This window comes from Dipodomys ordii, unplaced genomic scaffold (assembly GCF_000151885.1).
Source record: "Dipodomys ordii isolate 6190 unplaced genomic scaffold, Dord_2.0 Scaffold1, whole genome shotgun sequence".
NCBI classification, from domain to species: Eukaryota; Metazoa; Chordata; class Mammalia; order Rodentia; family Heteromyidae; genus Dipodomys; species Dipodomys ordii.
Window position 1 is genome coordinate 65666181 of NW_012267217.1, and position 17030 is coordinate 65683210.

Sequence of the window (17030 nt, forward strand, 5' to 3'; positions counted from 1 at the left end):
AAAAGCCGGAAGGTGGCACTGTGGCTCAAGTGGTAAAGCACTAGCCTTGAGCTGAAGAGCTGAGGGACAGTGCCCAGGCCCAGAGTTCAGGCCCCACAGCCGGACCCAAAAAAAAAAAAAAAAAGAGACACAGTCCTGTGTTCATCTTTGGAGCCCATATTCAGGAGCTCCGAGCACGTCGGTGCCAGCGCAGAGGTGTTTGGTCAGCTTTTCCTGTGCCACGGGCTCTCGGCAGGACATCAGAACCGTCCCCTGGGCTTGGCTTCTGCTTCTGCCACCTCTGAAGCCATGACATTGATCATTTCAAAGTAGAAGTGACTGGCCAACCCAATTTGTGCAGGAAAAGAAAAACAGGCAAGACTGAGAGGAAAGAAAAAGGTGAAAACATGTGTATGTGATGTTCAGCGCACTTGTTTCCCCTGGTCCCAAGGACACATTGAAGCGCTGCGTCCTGAGCTGCCACCGCTCCTTGTGACCTGGGGACATGAACAAGGCACCCCGGTGCCTGTGCTGGGCCCAGCTTTCCAGGGATTCAGTGGTGAAACGGGCATTTCAGAATCAATCGTTGTGTTCGATTCGTTCAAAATCAAACGTCAGCTAAAATCTTGAGTTCCCTTTGCTCAGCTGTATTTAAACATCACTGTCATTACTTAGACATCATTATGACATCCATTAGAGACTTGTCATTTCTTAAGTAAAATTCTTGAACAGTTTTACTTGGCGTGTATTTTTGAAGTAGAATCACTCTTGGTTGAAATTTAGAGTATTAGTTACTTGGTTGGTTTGTGTTCAGTGCCGTGAACTTAAAAGTTTGGCCTTGCAATGCTCATCTGCTCCTGTCCTCCTGTTCCTCCCCGTGCTGCCCAGCCTGGAGGCCTGACGCGCACACTCCCTCAGGTTAGGGGCCACACACCGGAGTTGGTAGCCAGGTGTTGGTTTGGGCGGGGGGATGATGCTCTTGATCTTCAGACCTCAAAAGAAATGTGGATTTGTCCTTCCGATCCCTGAGTACAGGCTGCCAGGTTCCCAGGCAGTGGTGGCCTTCTCCCAGAAGAACCAAGGATGGGGATGCTCTTAAGCCAGGCACAGTCGCTCATGCCTGTAATATCAGCTTTTGAGGCAGGACTGGGGAAATGACTCAAATGGTAGAGTGTACGCCTAACAAGTGCACAGCCCCGTCCCAAGATAAAAAGAGAAGAATGCTTCACACTTTCACCTTAATTTAGCTTCACAGGGGCTGTGACTCCTCCACTTAGGTTTATTCTCATGAGCAGTGATTTACCCAGAATCCCTGGAGTGGTAACCTCAAGAAAATGGGTCTCATGTAGTTATCAGCAAGGAGGGAGCTCGCTGGCCGGGGGCGCCCTGGGCAGGGCACGGTCAGGCCTTCCATGCTCTCCGGGTCCATGTGTCCTCCCCACCGTAGGCCCATGGGAGACGCCCACAGCACTCTACAACCGTTGTCATTTGTAGGGAGCAGCATGTGTGAGCCGCTTGCTGTCCCTGGAACAGGGGACAAAGTGATCTCGCCACACACTGACCCAGAGCTCGCAGGCCAGCATTCCACCCAGTCAGACACCTGTGGCCAAGAGCACAACAGTCCCATGTGGGAGAGCCAGCTGTGGATGGCCCCATGCGGGGCTACGCAGGCTTGCCCCGGGAGGGGCTCATGCAGACTCTGCCGTGGGCTCCCATAGCTGAGGGCACACTAGGTCCTGTGGTGGGGTCTGGGGATGTGGTCAGCTAAGAACCATGGCTAAAAGCACATTGCTGCAGCTGAGCCTCAGTGGCTCACACCTGCACTCCCCGCTACTCAGGAAGCTCATCCAAGGATCTCAGTTTGAAGCCAGCACAGGCACAAAAGTCCATGAGACTCTTGACTTCCAATTAATCAGCAAAAAAGCCAGAAGCAGAGCAGTGGTTCAAGTGGTAGAGCACCACCCTTGAGCAAAAAAAGCTAAGGGACAAGGCCCAGGTCCTGCATGTAAGCCCCAGAACCAGCACATACACACACGCACACACAGATAAACACACACAGAGTTACAGTGCTGCAAAGAACAGGAAAGCTACCCCTGCGTAAGGCCCGTGTAGGGCCGGGTTCTTCTGTGCAGCCCCAGCACCACACCTGGGTTCTGACGCAGCGCCAGTAGCTCCGTGGGCCTCTGTCATGCCGTGGCTCTGAGCGTCCTCGGGGAGACCACAGATGATCTCCTCCATTTGCAGGGACACCTTCCAGCTCCCCTAGTGATAGGGAAAGGCTGGCAGAAGCTAGCAGACCGACAGATGTGTTCTAGGTATCTCTTCATGATTTCCAAGAACAGGAAAAGAAAGGTTTTTATGTTCAAAGTGCTTGAAGAACCCAGGGCCCGACTGAAATGCACTTTCCTCTGTGCTGTGAGTGCACTGGGCGCCTGTAGCTACACTCGGCACTGTTGTTGGGAATATTTCATTGTTCCATCTCAGGACTAGGGAGCATAGAAGATACCTCGTCTATACAGCACTTAGTTTACTCTTGCTCCTTTGGGAAAATGTGTATCTTTGGGGGGGGGGTGGTGGTCATGGGGCTTGAACTCTGGGCCTGGGCTCTGTCCCTCAGCTCTTCAGCTCAAGGCGAGCACTCTACCACTTGAGCTACAGTGCCACTTATGGTTTTCTGGTGATTTATTGGAGATAAGAGTTTCACAGACTTTCCTGCCCCGGCTGGCTTTGAACCACGATCTTCAGATCTCAGCAGCCTCCTGAGTAGCTGGGATTACAGGCGTGAGCCAGCAGTGCCCAGTGAAAATGTGTATTTTTACCTATATAAACCCACATTGGACATAATCCAGCCAATCTTCTGAGTATTCCATCATGTGATTCAATACCAAAGGGAAGTAAGTTGGGCATCTAAAATTATAATTCATTAACTCTCTCCAGTGGGTGAGCAGATTCCTATTCATTACTGAGTTGCCTGTTATTAAGGGTTTGGTAGGGTTTGTTAAAAGAAAGCCTACATGACCATAGCAGTCATTGAGCAATGTATTCACCAAAGTGCGTGTGCTTTGACATGCTAAAAGCAAAGCATCTTTCCTTACAAAAGGTAAAGTGGGACCTTGTGCTTGCAAACTAGGCAGGGGCTTCACCGCCTGAGCCATGCCTCCAGTCTAACATTGCTAAAGCATGGGGGCTTTGAGCTTTCTGTTGGGAAAATTGGTATTCAAAACTTGTATCTACATACAGAACATATCCGCAATCATGCATGTATAAACACACACGTATACCTGATTTTAAGATTTTTTTTGTTTAGGGAAAAGTCTCTGAAAACTACAAAATTTAGGATACAGACCTCTTAATATAGTTATTATGTTGTCCGCTTTGCAGGGGTGAGAAAAATAATGACTATGAATGTGTTGACGGTGGGTTTTATTTTGTGCACCCTGAGTGGGTAATCATGACATCCCTACCTCGGTCGCGGGGCGGCCACTGAGTGGGAAGGGCGCCTCTCCCTGCGCCTTCGAAATTGATGAGCTGGGAGAAGCCGACTCATATTTTAATGCCAGCAGCCTCCGTGCTCAGACCCAGAGAACAGGGGCATCAAAGTTGGTGGCAGCAAGGAGTATTTGCTGCTGTAATTGACAAATAATACCCCTCATAAATACTGCCAGTCTTTTCAATTAGTTTTCATCTAAAATTCGGGCTACAAAATGATGGCCTGTCAACTGACAATGAATGGCAAAAATTAATAAATTGTCTTCTAAATAGAATGGACACTTAAGAAAAATTGGGCAGCCAATTTAGCACAGCGTGAAGCGAGGGGAACCTTTTGTACGGGAGCCGGGCACTAATGTTGCCGCGATCTTTATTAATGGTGCTCCGCGGCGGCTGACAGTTTTGTTGCTGGTGGCAACTTTCTTCATTAAAATTAAAGCCAGCATCAAATTCCATTAGCCGTACTCTGGGCACCTTGCTTTTTTTTTTTTTTTAATACATATTGTTTCTTTTATTAACTCCCTCTCCGCCCATAAGAAGTTTTGTGAAGAGCTGGACTAGGAGGAACTCTGGCTGAGGCCGGTGTGGATGCAGAGAGCCGCCGCGGTGAGCGGCCGCGGGCGCCACTCCGCGGCCCTGCCCTTCATTCCGTCCCCCTTCAGAACAGAGCACATCACCTCTAAAAACTATATACTATTTTGGGCCTGCCAGCTTCCAGGTTGGAACAACTTAATTGGCATCAGGCTCTCTAGTTCCACATTTTTTTTTTCCGTGCAGATTCTTTCAAAGTTCGGCCCCATTCCCGCCTCGTTCCCTGGCTGCCTGCACCAGAGCACAATGGGATCGGTGCTCAGCGACTTGCGTTTGTCAGGAAGGCCTTACAGTTCTTTTCCCAAAGGCATTACTTTTATCTGTGGAACAAATTTCAACCTTTGAAGGGGGGAGAATTTGAGCTTTGCTGAATTAAGTTCTCAGCGATGGTATGAGAGCCATTGCCCCCTTCGCCGCTCCACAGACTCAGAGGAGCCGGCAGGACCTGGCCCCTGTGGGCAGCAAGCGGAGCTCGCAGGACCCGGCCCCCGTGGGCAGCAAGAGGGAGCTTGGAGGACCCGGCCTCTGTGCACAGACAGAGAGAGGCCAGCTAGTTTGCTTAGCCTGCAGTACATACTGGCTGACTTGAGGAACTCTAAACCATCCTAGTTACACCTTCTCCACACTAAACACAGCCTAAAACATTCCTGACATCGATGGAAAACTGAGCGGCCAGCAACAAAGGAAAAGACACCGCACCAGAAATACAAAATGACTTCTCGCTGAGCATCCTGGCAGCAAAGGCAAAAGCTCCAGTCCGCGGCCATTAAGCCATTCTCTATTTCCTTTAGCTCTGTCTTAAATGTTTGCTTTGCTTTCTTTTCTGTTTTTTTTTCTTTTTCCTTAAGGAGATGATTTATGGACTCAATATCTAAGAGACGCCATTCTCTAAATGGGCAGGGTTCCTGCCAAGCCTTCTAGTCATAGATAAATGCCTTGCACAGTATCTGGGATAGTGTTAAATAAAAGGGAATGGCCTCCTTGTCTCCCTTTTCTAAACTTGGGGATATTTCAGTGTGGCGAGTGCCCGTGATTCCATGATTCCAGGCCGTCCCTGGCTCCAGAGGCACCGCTCTCGGCTTTGTGGTAGGTAGCGCAGACTCCGTCTCTTCTGATAAATATTTCTGATGTTTCCATCATGAAGCGAATGCAGCCAGGTAATTGCCGGATGGCTCTGCTATCCAGTTGTCCTTGTGGGTAATCTCAAATAAATTAAATGATGAAGAATAACATGCCAAATGATGGTTCAATTAGTAGTGTGTGAAAAAAAAACTATTTACTGACACCACACTCTATGCTGAAATGTTGATGTGCAATTATTTAATATTGTTGGCAGGGCTATAAAGTGGAGAAATCTCCAAATCCCCTTAATGATTCGAGGCCCTGGAGCCTCCCGGGCTCTCCTCCCACCCTGGGGTCCCTTCTTCCCCTCCTCATCCCTCTCTTCTCCCCCTCCCCCTCACAGAGTCTGAGCTAGGCAAGGAGACAATTGGTACTTGATGATTGAACCCACTAATATGTTACAGTAAATGGGGCATGAAATGCAATACTTTATATATTGTATAGACGAAGTGATTCTTATATTGAAACAACAAGGCCATTTTTAACTTGCTGACACAATATTTGCAGTGTTTCATCATTAAATTGCCCTGATTAACAATCAACTTCTGTAGAAGGCTGCTGGAGCAATTTTTTTTTTAATGTGATGAACCACAGGATTTGTCCGCTAATAAGTGGCCGTTGGTGTGGGAGGGTTTGGGGCACAATCTGTTACGTGTGGTCTGTTTCCGGTGTGCATTTGGATTGTGGGCTGGGCCTTTCATCCAGATGTGTGTTCAATTAATACACTGTTCCAGACACTCTGTTGTACTACAGCCTCCAAGTTGCCACAAAGAGCGCTTTCCTAAAAGATGTCTGGTAGAAACATGCCACATTACGCCTTCCCGTGAGAGGCAACCGCTGCTGCCACAACGCTGCTTCTGTTCAGCAGGGAGCCTCTTTCTGGGGGGCGGGGCGGGGCAGGGGTCCGGAACCATTGCCACTCTCCTAAGTACTGGCAGGTGGGACACATGAGCTGACTGCTGGTCTCTTCGGAGGCCCATTTGTGTCCCTGGTGGTCAGTGGAGGGACCAGGAGGTGCCTTGGCTCCTGCCCACCAAGAGAGCAGTTGTGGACAGATGGCAATGCCTCTGCATCTGCCCCCATTTGATTGTACTTTCCAGAAACCGGGCTTTTCCTCAGATGACCTAATGGGGGAGGCACTGGAATCTGTAGAGAAGCGCCGTATCTGGTCCAAAAATTGTGGTACCTATATACAATGGAATATTATGAAGCCACTGGAAAGGACAGAATAATGACATTCACAGGGAAATGGATGGAGCTAGGAAAAAATCATTTTGACTGAGGTAAGCTAATAGCAAAGAGACAAATGGCACATGGTCTCCCTGATATGTGGATGTTAAATACAAAATGTAAGGAGATAGACAAAGTAAACAGGACTCCAAACAAAGGACCTCCACTCATCTTGTTGTATCATTACTAAATGACCCCATGCTGCTGACCACATATATGGTATATATATACCATATACAACATATACAACAGAGGAACCCATCAGCTGTACTGGACATTGATGAAAATGAACTAAGCAACTCAAGGGCAGCGATGGGAGGGAATGAGAGGGATAGAGGGAACAGCTGACACTAAGCAAAAGGAAAGAAATGTGCTGCCGGCCTTCCTCCTGGCGAAGATGCCAGGAGACAGGTTTAGACCTAAACACTTATATCAAGAATATCTGACGTGCCAAGAACCTGGCATGCTTAGCGAGTGGGCTCCTGGGCATCTTCCACCCGATGTGGAAGAAATAACTGTATTGTCAAAGCTCATAGAATTCACAAACGCTATAGATCACGATAATGACAATTTGCTTCTTGAAGGTTAGAATGTGTTTGTGAGTTTAACTAAGTATCACTATCTTACAGTACTATGAAATTTGTGAAATTTATGTAATTAGTAAATCACAATAAAAAATTTTTTAAAAAGATGCATCTGGGAAGTTGAGAACCATCGAGAACCTGCCCTGCTACTCCTGAAGAGGGTACTAGGCGCTTGGCCTGCACCCGTTCCCAACCCTTCATCAGAAACCAAGAGCCAGAGCCTCCCTCAGTTCAGACCACCTTCCTGCTGACTTAGCACCTGGTGGTGCCTGTCTCCGAGGACCAGACCAGGAGCCCTGCTGCCGTGGTGCGCACACCGCTCAGGAACACGGCACTGATCACGTGTGTTTCCCAGAGGTTGGGTTCCAGTCTGCCTTCTGTTCCATTCATGAAGATACTCAAGTATCCAAGGAACTGCGTAGTCAAGGCAGGAATTGTCACTTTCAGAGTGGTTGGGAGCAGGGGATAAGGAGTGCGAGGTAGGGATTGTGGTCATTATTGGAGTGGAGGGAGTAAGGAAGAACTTGTGCTTCTGTTTGTCAGGGCCAGCTGTAGGTTTCCTTCTCCAGATTTCCCACATTACAGGGCTGCCCAGAGGGCTGGGTGGACCAGGTTTCTGAGGGTCACCACAAACGTGGCTAGAAGCCCAGGAGCCCACTCGCTAAGCATGCCAGGTTCTTGGCACGTCAGATATTCTTGATATAAGTGTTTAGGTCTAAACCTGTCGCATGGCATCTTCACCAGGAGGAAGGCCAGCACCATCTCTTCCCAGATCCTTCTGGTAGTACCCACGTGTAAGTTCCCATCTTACATGCCCTGGTCTACACGTGTGTGTGTGTGTGTGTGCGTGAATCTGAGCCCCCATCGCAGATCACAGGGTCTCAAGGAGGGCGGGCAGCAGCATGGCCTAGACTTAAGTTTGTGCATTGAGACCTCCTGGGTATGGTGGGTCTCTGTGCAGGTCTCACATCTGCTCTGCGTGCCGGGCAGGCCCTCTGTGCTGCCCATGATGGGTGTAAGGCCACCCACAGCATGGCTCTAGCCTCCCCTGCTCACTAGTGAGGCCACTTCACCCAGTTAGCCTCCGTTCACAGTAGTGATTGCCATTTGTTACTCACTCACCACACACGTTGAGAATACCTGTTGTTCACCGGGGTGTAAGGACCCAAAAGGAGGAGCCTTGGGAATGGCACCTGGTAACCTGGAAGCCAAGGCCAGGTCCCCAGAGGCCCGTGTGGTGTGGCCTGCACTGACGGATCAGGTAGACACACTTGCAGGCTGACTGGGGAGTTTCTAGCTCTCCTTACCGCCACATTGGAAAAGAATAAAAAGAAGCTGACAAAAAGGAACATGAATGCTATGTCTTGTGTCTCACAGAATATCCAGTGTCTACTTCAGCATGAAGCTATGGACTGTGCTTTCTAAACATGGTGTGCAGTTCGTACATATGGCGCATCTGAGGACAGCCACACCAGGACTCCTTGTTGTGGCGTTGCTGTCTGGAGGCACTGTGGGACGCGGCGGGTCTGGGCGTGGCCTCCTCCTTCCACTGGGGGTGTCTAAGCTAAGCACATGTGAGGGACAGGGCAGTGCCCGTCTCCAGGCCCAGGACCTTTGAGCTGAGAGGCCAGGGCAGGTGAGGGCGAGGTGACTGTGGTGTCCCAGTTAGGGGTGAGGCCTTCGGAGGTGGAGTGTGACTTGAACAGAAGCCAGCCCTGACTCACAACAGAACGCACCAAAGAACCAGCTTAGGATGAAATGCCAGAACTGGAAATGAAAGAGGACCGAGAACAGGTTGCACTCCAAGAAGGTATTTACCAGTGTGTGTTGGGGGACAAAGGATGCATCTCCCGTGCCTAAGGCTCCACATAAATGCTTCCTGCAGACAGAAAGTGACTGCGCAGCCTACCTGTCATGTTTGCTTTTGACTCTCAAACCCAACCTGAGCTCACAAACTGGTCGTTCCCACGGGAATCGATAACAGTCACCGCACGCCTGTGATACCTGCGGTGACCGTGGCATGCAGGGGTCACTGGCTGAATGAAGCAGCCGCAGGTTTTTGTTGTTGGTTTTACGGGATTTCTCTCTGCTATGCTCTCGGCCACGGCGCAGCCCGTGAATCGTTAGCGATGTTCCTGAGCACTCACCCTCCCAGCAGGCCTTGGTCTCCTCCACCCCTGGCCGTGCCTGGACACCTGGACACACTGAGATCCTCTTTAGCTGAAGAACTCGAGCCCACTTGCAGACCACAGCAAGAGCCAGCCCCTTGCTTGTGCTTGTGGTTCGGGCCTGCAGGGCAGTCTGGGCGGACACAGAGGGTGGGCAGGAAGAAGGTGATGCCCAGACACTGGGCAGCAGCAATTCCGGGCCCAGCAGCTGCTCCTGATACCCTTCGTCCCGGATGCCAGAAATGCAGCCATCATGAGAGACAGCACAGAGAAAGAGAAAAGGCCTTGTGAGAAAGCCTTGCTTTTTTCCTCTGCATAGGGGATGCCTTAATTTGGGAGATTTGGGGGTTTGGTTTTGAATCCCAATATATGATCATTTCTCTTGGTTGAGGTTTTTTCCCCCCCAGCTGATGTTAAAATTCCTCTGATCAGCATTAGCCCTGCTTGGGATTCCACCGTAGGGGCTCAGCCTGACATGAAACACATCTCCTCAGCTTTGCCCGTAGGAATATGGCTTGTAACGGGGAGAACGTAGAGCAAACTTGATTTTTTTCCTTCTCCACCCTTGTTCCTGGTCTTGTTACTCGGTCGAGGTTGCATTAAGTTGCCTTTCTCTGTCCGTCATTATTAAAATGTGAAGTGTGTCGGTCACAAAGCATACATTTCGGGGCAGTTAGCTGAATAATTCTTCTCTTTATTATCCCAAATTACTGCTGAGCTCTGGAGAGGGGAGCAGTTTAGCCAATTATTGCCATTTGAGCTGGATTTGTGGGTGATTAGCTCCTGGTCGAATCCAGTCCCGGCCGGCGCTTTGAAGCCTGCGCTGTGTGATTTTCTCAGCAGTGAGGTAGGAATAGACACGGCTAATGACAGGAAGGTCGCTCGGGTGAGCTGACCTGTGTGTGGTGCGGGTTTGGGTTTCGCAAATAGAGCATCCACAATAACCAGTGTGTCACTAACCCCACCGTGCATAATCGGGGCTTTCTAGGATAGCTGGAGGTGCTGGCAGCTCAATTAAAGTGTAACCCTTTGTACCCGACAACCTGGCAGAATGACAGAAATATTACCAACCAGGAGCGGGAGGGGTCACCAGGGAGCTGGTTCAAGTTCCAGAATCCTCTCTGCATCCCTCACCCACCCCCACCCCCCCACCCCTATCCCCGCCCCCTGCAGAGCAGGCTGGGGGCCAGGCTGGGGGTCCTGGGGAAGAGGGCCAGGGTGCACTCCTGTCAGCGGAGGGGGCAAGCCTGCTGTTTCTATGGAAACGCTTTCAACCAGATGGAAAGTTCAAACGATGCAGCTTGGTGGAGCTTGTGCCTGACAAGCATCTTCTTTCTCCAAAACTTCCGTCTAGGCACGGAGCATGTGAACTGAACGGTTTTCTACTTGAGGATCCAGGATGCCAATTAATGGGGATTATTTTCTTGCACACAGAAAATGATTTCTGTGCTATCGATTGACTGCTCTCCGTGAAGAGCATTTCCTGCACCTTGAGTGACAGGCTGTCTTGGCGCATGGTGTATCAGTAGTTTGGTCACTTCTATGGCATTTGCGCTTCCCTGTTAAGCCCCACACTCTGTGAGAGGAGGTCGCCTGGTCATACGTCCTCCTGTGGGCAGCCGCATGGCCTCCTCACCTCATTTCTGTAACTGTGTTTTTAGGTGGTTGGTGCATTGTTTTGGTTTTGGCTTTTGAGAATCACGAGCATCTAGAAATCACTGTGATGATGATTTGTGGACAGCCCCCAGTTACTGACATGGGAATCTGGAAGGCAGAGCCAGCTCAGATAGTCCTGGCCCTCAGATGTCCAGTCCGTGTGTCTGTCTAGGGCGTGCTAGCCCTGGGCTGCCTCAGGCACCCCAGCAGGGCCTGCAGCAGGGAGTGGCAGTCCAGACCGGAACGAGCATCCGAGGGATAAGGATGGCACAGTTGCCTACGGGCCTGTAGCCATGGCTGGTGAGGTGAGTGCCAGCCCCCGGCTGTCTCCGCAGTGCAGATGAACACTGCCACCTCTGCCTTGCAGCTGCCTGTCAATCAGTGCAAGCTGCCATAATAGAACTCCATGGGCTGGAGGTGTCTTTAGGGCAGGTTCCTTGTGAGACCTCTTTTCTTGCCTTGTCTCTCCCTGAGGTCCTCTTCTCTCTGTGTGTGTGTCCTGGACTCCTCTTGGGACACCTGCCGCAGAGTTGGAGTCCTCCCTGGCCTCCTTACCTGTGTGAAGGTTCTCTCTAGAGTTGAGTTTGGGTGCCAGGGACCAGGACTTTGAGGGGAGGAGGCATAGCTAAGCCCTACGAGATGTAGTGTTTTGCTTCCACAGAAGCTGTGGAAGCCTAGAGCCCATGACCTCACAGCTCAGAATTGAAATTCAAGAGACTTCACCAGGATGTAGGATGGAAAGTGAGAACAGCACTGCAGGGAGAAAGGATGCAATTTGCCCGTTGAAAGCAAGATGAAGCTGGGTACAGGTGGCTTACACCCATAATCCTAGCTACTCAGGAGACTGAGATCTGAGGATTGTGGTTCAAAGCCAGCCTGGGCAGGAACATCTGTAAGACTCTTATCTCCAATTAACCACCAAAACACTGGAAATGAGGCTGTGGCTCAGGTGGCAGAGTGCTCGCCTTGAGCACAGAAGCTCAGACACAGCATCCAGGCCCTGAATTCAAACCCCTGGAGTGGCATACACACCAAGATGGCTGCCCACCACTTCCACACAGCTCCCCGTCCTGCAGTGGTGCCCAGCAGGCTTGCTCTGTGAAGGCACAGAGAAGAGGCACGGTAGGCTCCATTACCTCTGTGGTACAGGGTGAAAGGACCGAGTTCAGCTGTGTTCTCATAAAACTTCATTTACAAACAAAGGCAGAAAAATCAAAGTTGGCCTACAGGCTGGAGGCTGCAGCCCGGGTTTTGTGGGGTCTCCAGCATCAATAGTCTGCATGAGGGTACAGGGTATGATGAGTTACTGTTAAGATGGACGTGTGAGCCTGACACAGACTCACATCTGTATGGTTTCTTGGGAGGATGAGGGGCAGTAAGTTTGAGAACCCCATCTCAACCAAGAGCTGGGCACCGTGGAATCCACCTGCCTCCTAGCTAACACAGTAGCTGAGCTGGGGAGGATTGTGGTAGATTCCATCTCAACAGAGTAAAGGCTGGATGTGATGGTGCATGTCTGTCATCCCAGCTATGGGAGGAATATAAATAGAGAAGATAGTGGCCCAAGCCAGCCCTGGACAAAAATAAGCTCTTACCACCAAAAATAACCAGGGCTAGAAGCATGCTTCAAGTGCAAAAGCACTTGCCTAGCAGGCACAAAGCCCTGAGTTCAAATTCTACTACCGTAGAAGAAGAAAAAGATAGGCATTTAGGGTGAGAATTACTAAGCCAGGGTGAGTGAAGGCAAGGTCTACCCCATCACCGAGGTGCTGAGCTGAGGATTTGTATGCCTTTGGGCAAAGTGTGTATTTGTCATCCATAAGAAACAGCTGTGTACAGTGAGAGGGCAGGAATAGAGTGGGCGTGTTTCTATTCTGGATGAGTGAGACAGGAGGAGAGGCTCGAGGCTGGCTACCAAAGAGTACTCAGCTTTGCTCCTCGCAAGACCTTGTGACTCCCAGGTTTGTATGGATGAAATTTCATCCACCCCAGTTTGGCCTAAGTCAGCTGCTGTTTTAACTATGGTTTGTGTAAGTGTCCCAGTCTGCGATGCTATTGGGAGGTAGTGGACAGCCTTTAGGGGGTAGAGTGTGGTAGGAGGAAATTGGATCATTGAGGTTGTATCCTAGGGGGAGGAAGTTAGGTCATTGTGGGTATGCCCTCGGGGGAGGAAGTCATTAGGGGCATTAACTAGTGGAAGGAAGTTAGGTTATTAGGGATGAGTCCTAGTGGTTAGGAGGTAGTTAGGTCATTGGCGGCATGCCCTTGACAGGAATATTAGGTCCTCAGCCCCCTTCCTGTCTGGCACGTGGCTTCCCGTTCACTTCTTAGTGAACAGACTCCTCTTCCACACACTCGCACCACAATGGACTGAAGTCTATGAAACTGTGAGCGAAAATAAAACTTTCTTCCTCATAAATTATTTCTGACATTTGTCACAATGCTAAGCTTTTTTTTTTTTTGAGACATAATCTATTTATATAGCCCAGGCTGTCCTCCAATTTACAGTCCTGAGTGCTGGGATTACAGGTATCTATCACCATCCTTGACTCAACAAAACTCTTAATTACAATAGAAATATTGGAAGTGGGGCTGTGGCTCAAAGTGGTAGAGTGCTAACCTTGAGCAGAAAAGCTCAGGGACGTGTCCAGGCCCTGAATTCAAGCCCCACAACTGACACAAAATAAAAAATAAATAAAAATTCAGATGCAAATACAGAAATTAAGGGATTGGCTATCATGTCCCTTGGAGCTCAACTAGTTTGAATGTGAATCACAAAACCCTTAGTAACGCTCGTGCTCAACTGAAGAGACACATTGATTTCAGACAGCAGTATTTTTGTTTGGCTTTATTTTTGAGGTAGAGGGTCTTGGTGTATTGCCCAGGCTGCCCCTGAACTCCTGAGTTCAGCTAATCCTCCTACTTCAGTCTCTCAAATAGGACTACTGGTGCCAGCTGAACAGAAGCGCCACGCATTTGTAAAGTGTGTGGATGTTTTCAAGGTGGTGAAAATCCTGTCTTTTAAGCTTGGTGATTTGGAAACCATCTGTAGCTCGTAGGGTTCAGGAGAGTTCTTCAACCACACACCACTGTCCTAAACTTCCCCAGGGTCCCTTACAGCAGGTGGGAGGTGCTGGAAGGGTGGGAGCGCTGAGGCTGAGCTTGCCTGCGAGGAGCAGCAGCCCAGCTCGTGCTCTGCGCCAGGGAGGAGTGTCCCCAGAGTGTCACAAGAATCCTCACGTGAGCAGAGGCCAGCGCCATTGAGCCCCTCACTCAACACAAAGACTGATTTGCCTGGGAAAGACCCCCAGTCTCTAATGCAGTCAATAAATCTTTGTTGGTAAATAATTGCTATCGAGCAGAGTTTTAATATAAATTTATGAGTGGTGTTTTATCATAGCTTGGGGCTGGAGCAAACACTGAGTGATGGATTTCAGATAGCACTTACATTCATTATGTTAACTTTGTAAGTTATTTAAAGCTTGTACACTTAGCATTGCTTTTGGCTTCCAATGACCTCTTGGGACTAGACAAAGAATACACATGACAAATAAAGAGTTTGCAGAGACAGACAATTCTGCTCTCTGCTCAGCCCAGCAGCAGATCTGAGCGAAAAGCAAGGAGTGAGTGCCTGCCTAGGGTCCCTGCATTTCAGTTGTAGATCCTCGAAAGCCGCCTCCCAGAGGTGGGGGAGGCAGGTAGGGCAAAGTAGATCAGCATGGGCCATTTCTAAGGACAACAAGAAGAATGGTGTGACTTGTCACAAAGCTCTTAGTTATCTTACTGTGGAGACGAGTGGTCTGGAGGGTCATGAGCACAAACACACACCGGGGTTTCCATTACCCATTTCTAGGCAACACAGTTCTATCACAGTGTTGTAGAACACCAGCTTATGCTTTCCCATGAGTCTCTGCGTACCAGGGATAACTCCTCTCTGCCCAGCAGGGTGCCCTCTAGGACCTGCTCTTCCAAGGCCATTCTCCACTCATGTCTTGTAAGTTAGCAGCAGTGGCTGGAGGAGGTACAGGGTAAGAGGCCACCACGAGAAGGTCAGTGGGCTCTGCCAGTGCCCAGCTGGCCCTAAGGAGTGATGGGGGTTCCCCCTCTTCTCGTTATCTCTGCAGCCCAGCACACGACTTCCTTTTGTCAACTCACAGGCATAACAGGATTTCCAGGCCTCCTTCAGGCTAGACCTGGCACCGTGAGGTTCCATTATATTCTGTTTGTTACCTTGAGCTAGGTCCCAGGGCCCATGTGGGCTGAGGTTTTATGAGTCATTTTGAAGACACTGAAGGGACCCGTCCACCCCGAAGCCCCCAGAATCTCAAGCCTTGGCACTGGGCTTAGGCTTAAAGTCCTTGATCTCATCTTTACATGGGGATGAGCCTCTTTCAATCTGGTCCTCACTCTCTAAAGACGAGCGAACTCCAAAAATGAGTTACCTCCCCCATTTCACCATATGCCAGTAACCCAGGGGCAGGAGAACTCCAACAGAGAGCCTTGTGCTAAAAGGTGGGAAGGGTCAGAGAGACAAAGCAGCCACTGGTCCAGTGCCGTCCTGACCTCCAGACGGGCACATGTGGCTGATTCACGGCCTAAGAAGTCCTGGGAGACCTTCCCTAGGAAGCGCATCCTGGGCCCTGGCCTCCGCTCTCTTCCCTTGCTTGGTTTTGCTTAGCTACGTCACCTTGCTTCCTCCTGTCTTGAGGGTCGGGACCAGAGACGACGACTACTCTGAGCCTTCCCTGTGTGTTGTAGTTCCAAACTACAATCCACAAGCCCATCCAGACGTTGATCCACAGACAGGGTCCTTCCGCATTCTGAGGTCCTACCCCAGCATCCCCCACCCTTGGCCTTCACTCGAGTCCAGGGCTTACTCTTGGGATTTGGCTGGTCACCGAGGCTAGCACTGTTAAACCTTTTATCATCAAGAAATAAAGCGGTGGGATTGGAAATGTCTTCCCTAATTCTGCTTAGAAACTCGTGACCTCTTCCCGATCCTCCTGCTGGCACTGTCAGCACCCATGTTTCCACCCTACGGACAGATACAGGCTCGGGGCACCCTGGCTGCATGGCACATGGCCACAGGCTGAAGATTTGCCAGGGGTTCTCCCTGGGCAGAGCCTAGCCCCTTGTGCGGTTGGCTGGTGCTTCTTCAGGCCTCCACAGACCTCTCTAAGTCCTGCCAGTCCAAGCCAACTGCCCAGGGCCCAGCCAGTGTTGGCCATGCTCCCATTTTTCCATCTCCCCAGCGTGGAAAGCAGCCCTCTTTTCTTGTCATTTCTCCCAGCATTGCCACTGAGTCCCACTGGGTGGGCTGGTCTTCAGGGCCTGCAAAACATTCCTGGCCCCCTCTGGGAGGGATGTGTTTCCACAGGGGTCCGAGCATGAGGCATGGGTCACTGGGAGTCGCCCCGGCTGTAAAAATTGGACAAGTCACACGACCTCTCTGTGTCTGGGTATCTTTTTCTTTATCTTGGGACTAGCCTTGTTAATCAGGTGCCATGACCTTTCTGTAAGATAACCCACCTTGTTTATGCGGGGGACACTCCTGGCTCCGAGTAGATGATTCTGGTAGAGTTTTCAAGACGTCTTCCATGAACACTGAGACTTCGTGAGCGTTAAGTAAAGCTAGAGTACCTCCACAGTGGACGCGTTCTCTGTGACTGCTAGGCGATCTTAAGCAGAGATTGTTTTCATGTGTACCAAAGTGGCATCTGAAAGATGGACGGAGGATGCATTTTGACGTTCCACCGCGCGGTTTTGCCCTGGGTTACAGCAGCTCAAAGAGACTTAGAATCATAAGGGCCATTTGCGCTGCCGGCCGGCGTCTCCAGACAGGCAGGAGCCTTCGGCCTCTGTCATCTCCTGGCTCACAGACTGTGGCCTCGCGTCCTCTAAAAGTTTTAAATGAACTGTTTATAGAGATGAGTGAGAGTCCAGGCTGGCAGACGCGTGGAGGCCCATCGCATCTGCAGAAGGTCGTCCAAAAGGCAAGGGCACCTCTTCCTCTGTTGGTTTTTAGTTAGCCGCTGTACTCTTCGCTTTGGGGGAATCTGGATCTAAGAAGCAGCCTGGCTTGCATAGTCATGCGGCAGGACACCTCACGGGGCTTTCAGGGCCTCTGTGGTTCCTCAGAATTGAGTGGTATGGAGGGAAAAGCCAGCCTCACCCCACAGGTGGACTGTGTGCACGCTCTACAGAGCAAAGA

At 50.3% G+C, this 17030-nt stretch overlaps 1 protein-coding gene across 1 annotated transcript in view; it reads left to right on the forward strand.

Moving 5' to 3' along the window:
* The window catches only part of Agap1 (ArfGAP with GTPase domain, ankyrin repeat and PH domain 1), a 345764-nt gene that overhangs the window by 151146 nt on the left and 177588 nt on the right, over positions 1-17030 (forward strand). The window lies entirely within an intron of this gene.